This window comes from Pteropus alecto, unplaced genomic scaffold (assembly GCF_000325575.1).
Source record: "Pteropus alecto unplaced genomic scaffold, ASM32557v1 scaffold202, whole genome shotgun sequence".
Lineage (NCBI taxonomy): Eukaryota > Metazoa > Chordata > Mammalia > Chiroptera > Pteropodidae > Pteropus > Pteropus alecto.
In genome coordinates this window covers 1,705,743-1,710,506 of record NW_006432451.1, presented here as the reverse complement: position 1 = coordinate 1,710,506, position 4,764 = coordinate 1,705,743, and the positions used below count along the sequence as shown (strand labels likewise).

The 4,764-nt window shown below is 36.0% G+C and overlaps 2 protein-coding genes across 2 annotated transcripts in view; one reads left to right on the top strand and one right to left on the bottom strand.

The window, feature by feature from the left end:
• Nucleotides 1-4,663, bottom strand: part of PXT1 (peroxisomal testis enriched protein 1) — a 38,934-nt gene extending 34,271 nt beyond the window's left edge. The window contains exon 1 of the mRNA XM_015585871.2: nt 4,554-4,663. The gene's annotated coding sequence lies outside the window, so the exon portion shown is untranslated. The remainder of the gene's footprint in view (nt 1-4,553) is intronic.
• The window catches only part of KCTD20 (potassium channel tetramerization domain containing 20), a 35,183-nt gene continuing 33,941 nt past the window's right edge, over nt 3,523-4,764 (top strand). Inside the window, exon 1 of the mRNA XM_025043722.1 lies at nt 3,523-3,624. The gene's annotated coding sequence lies outside the window, so the exon portion shown is untranslated. The remainder of the gene's footprint in view (nt 3,625-4,764) is intronic.

Genomic DNA, 4,764 nt, shown 5'->3' with positions numbered 1-4,764 from the left:
AGGGAAGGGGCCAGGACACATGCTTTTGTGAACAGATTTTGCCTTTTCTAGGTTATTGGAAGTTTGGAGAAATGAGGTGGTATAAATTGAGCAAGAGAAAAGAATCTCACGGTTTTCGGTGGTGGCTAGTGAGTGACTGGAGTCTATTTCATAAACCTAAAGTTCACTGGTTCAAATCCTAGTTGGAAGAATATATATTTGGGGGCTTATCTATTTCTTTTCCAAATGTAATTTATTTAAAACTCATATAAGTTTTAAAAAAACTTCCCAGCATTCTCAGTATTGAGTTCAAGAATGAGACGTGTGTTCACAAATAGAGGCAATGTGAGCCAGCATAGCTGGGGCATTGGATTAGAAGGTCAGAGTCTGTAAACTGGTAACATGAGTAGTAAGAGATAAACATATTATCAGTTTACACCCAGCCACCTCTGAAACCTAGGGTAACATACTTCTACCTTTTTTGATTCTTTCATTCTTTCTTCCCACAGGGCTTTTATTTACAGAGGTTTGTTCCATTCTTGAATCTCAAGCTGAGCATTCCATATACTTTCAAAAATTCCTAAGACATTGTCCTGGCATGTAGATGGGGGAAAGTCAGGGGAGCTCATGCCCTCATCAAAATCTCAGTGGGAAATGTTTATGGATTACTCTCCTGACTATTATTGGAATTTAACCATTAAGCTTCAAAAAATTATTCTAGTCTCCTTATTTTTCATCATTCCATTATACCTTTCCTCTACTCAAAATACACTCTGCTACCTACTCGTTGATTACCTTCTAAAAAGACAGAATATCTAAATAAAATTTCAAAATTGTATTACAATGTGGAATATCCTTTAAGGAATTTTTAAAAAGCTTTTATTTTTATTTTAAAAATAATTTAACTTTAATATTGTCCCAGGAAACTAAATGGATACATTTGCAAATAGCTCTGTGTGGAGAAAATATATTTCAGCTCTTAGGTAGAACTGGCCTCGCCCTCTAAACTTTCTTCTAAAATCTTTTTATCATAAAATAAAACATAGAAACAGAAGACAGCACAAAGGAAATGTTTGTCTTAATGTTTGTGCAAACATCCTTGTAAGCACCACCAGGTCAAGAAACAGAACTTCACTACCTACTCTTTCCATGTGTCCCTTCTCGACACAACCATTTCCCTACCACTACCACCAAGTAAATAACCATTATCCTAATGTTTATAGTAATCTCATTCACTTCCCTTTTTCTTTAATGGTTTTACCACTCCAATGTTCACTCCCAGATAGTATAGTCTCCTCCTCACTCCACGCCCCCAACCGACACACTTAACAGGTTTTTTTTGATATATTTTTTAAGTTTTATTTTTAACTTTACAATTGATTTCTTGAAGAACAGAGGCCTTTTGACCTGTAGTCTTCCATAGTCAGGACTTTGCAAATTGCATGGTGCACTTCGACATGTTCCTCTGTTCCCTGTGTTTCCTACAAATTGGCCACTGGACCTCAAGTCTAGATCAGATTTAGGTTCACTCCCTTTAGTAACATTTTAGGTGACCGTGTGGTCTTCCCTCAAGAGAAAACATAATGTGTAGTTCTCTCTCTTTTTACGATCTTTGGAGATGCTGATGCCTAATGCCTATCTACTAATTCGCAAGAGGTTACAAAATTGGAATGTTCTATCATTTCTTTTTTACTTAATAGTGGAATACTTTTATGTAGATTTACTTCCCCTTATCTCTTATTTGGTTACCCAAATAATCAAACTGAACTTTTTAAGTTCATTTAGAGGAGAGATCTTGACATCGTCATCAACATAGTTCTCATGGGGTCCTATGCCTTGTTTGTTGAATTTGCAGATGAGACATTCCCTATAAATGAGACTAAAAGGCACACTGAAGTTGTACATAAAGCAGATGTATATTAATAAATATAGTAGCAAATTCCAGCCACTAAGAAACTTAACATTTTTGATTCTCTGGTTGATTATGTATTCATCCAGTTTTTATTTCCTGCTGTTCGTAATCCTTTGTGACTTTCATGAAGAGTTTGTTAACAAAGGTCAACTGATGGAAATGAAGTAAAAGGAATTCTTGTGAATCTATTTTGGGTCAATATGCAGGGTTCTGGCTTCCCTCTAGAAAGTCAGAAAATAAATAAATATTTACATCTATATTTGAGCACAATTTGGACTGCAAATGAAAGTGGTCATTCTTTCAAAAAGTCTCATTTCTATGTCTGCAGTGGTACGGAGATCATACAACTAAACCATTTAGTTTAAAAAATTGCAAATGTATTTTGAGAGAGTTCAAAAATCTCGGGATTTTTAGTTTGTTTTTATATTTACTACTGTCATATGATGTAGTATGTAGAAAGAATAGTTTCTTACATGATAATTGATAATAGTTATTACTTTAAATAATATTTTCATTCTAAGATAGTCAACCTTAAATTAGTTGTTTGGTGTTAACAGCTAGAGGCATGTACGGTGCCTCTTGGAAATGCTCAGGAGTTCACATGGAAGCAGTTAAGTGGAACTGCCGTATCTCAGTGGATGTCGAGCAATAACTTTGGCATCAGATGATCTGAGTTCTCAGTTCATCAGCACCACTTAGTAGTTTAATGACCTTAGATACGTATGTCTTCATTTGTAAATCTGAGTGATAAAATCTATCTCCCAGAGTTGTTGAGAAATTTAAGTGTAAAATATTGAAAAAAGTGCTTTGTAATACTTTTAATAGATGTTATATTTAAAGTGATTTAAATAACAGTTAATGAGATGAATTGTATTGCCTTTTGAATTGGCCATGATGACAACTGAAAATTCCAAGTCTGCCAATTTGACATTACCTTCTAATGTCAAATGGCTTCAGATACAAACACAGGTGAGAAATTCAGGTTTTAGAGATGCACTCAAGTAGAAATAAGGTGATAAAAATCAGCATATACCCAAGCTTTCTGTTAATATACATTTCTTATACTCTATCTCCTTGATGTCGACTCAAAAAATGATACCAGGTCTGATATGCTATTCATTCATTATATGAAATTACAGATAAAAATAGAACTACTTAGTCTTAACTATTAATTAAAAGACATAGTAATTAGCTTGATCCTCCAAACTTTGAGCCAGATTTTTGCATATTACAAACGTACAGAGGGAAATCTTTCTAGAAAGGATGAATTTGTTTCAAGAATTGTCTTGCAGGAACATTAGAAAGGTTATTTCCTTTCTTCCTTTTGACTTGAAGGGAATAACACTGTACATTAGAGAAATGGAAATAAAGGCATTGAACAATATGTTACTTTGGTTGTAAAGTTTGGGTCCTATAACACTTACTCAAATTGTTTGTTTTTACTGTTGAACACTGTGGCAGAGACAATGCTATGGGCTCATTAAATAACTTTTCATATTCCTTTTCTCCAGGCACACAGGAAGTTATACCTTTCTGCCTTCTTAGACAGATTGAGCCATGTGACTAGTTCAGGCCAATGAAATGGCCAGCAATGAAATGTCCAAATGTGGCAAAGAAAAGCCTTGACAGGATTCTTTGATCTAGCTCTTCTGCCATCCCCAATGTGAAACCTAGTGTTCGGTCGACAGAGACAGAGATGGAAGCAACTGGGACTGCTGAGTCACCACATGAAGGTAAGCTGCCCTGTACAGTTACCTGCCCTTCAGGTGACTAGTGCAGCATCATAACCTGGCCCATCCTAATTCAGAGTACTGGATGCTCTACAATCATTATAAATGAAGTGAAAAAGTAAAAATGGGGAATGAACTCTAGACTTCTAAAATCAAATAATAATGAAAAGTTATAGTTTCAGTTTTTAAAATTAATGTTGTCGACTCTGAAAATGCAATTTTGCTATACGGTACAAGTAACCAGCAACCATTTACAACCTAGTGGAATGAGAGTCAAATATTTTCTCATATTCCTAACATTTCAACTCTAATCCTAAACCTTAGCCCCAAATTAGTTTTTGAGAGACTTGTGTAACGAAAAAGAAGTTGACTCAGAATTTAAGAAACCATGCTGTTATTAACTTATATGGTTTTCAACATTTTAAAAGTAGAATGGTTGCATAATCAGTTTAACGTTTTATTTAATTAGTATAACTTTTTAAAAGTACAAAAGCCACTAGAAATCATAACAGAAAGGATTGATATTTCTGTCCTTGTGTTTTCTAGCATTCATTTTATAAAATTATACCTAGATGTCTTTTGAATATTGTTGTTGTTATTGTTGTTGTCTCTCGTAACACAACGAGCTTTCCAACAATTTGCTCCCGGTTGATTTAAAAATCGTAATTCAACTTTGCTATAGCATGCTGTTTCATTTAACTCAGTGTTTGAGAAAAATGCGTTTCTTTTCCTCTTTTTGGTCAGAATGAATACCCAGGATAGGGGCTTCCAACACGTTCTTTAAACGTGTTTAGGGAACTCCATTATTCTTACTGCCTCCTTCCCTCAAATGTAGATATCGGGACTCCACAATTTTCTATAAACATTAGCTGTCCTGGGGCTGCGCGAGTTATTTTGCAATTCAGCTAACTACTAACTTTTCCGTTTTATACCTTTAATAATTGAGAGAGAAGGTATCCGCAGCTCAGAAATCGAATCTACCCTGGCAGTACAGGCGTGAGAAGATCCTCCTTCGGACGCGTGGGGCGTGTCGGAAAGGGCACCGTGGGGCGCGGGCCGGCGGGCCAGGAGTCTAGCCTTCCCGGCGTGCCCCGCGCGCCGGGGACTCTTAACGTGAAGCTCCGGGTGATTCAGCCGCGTGGC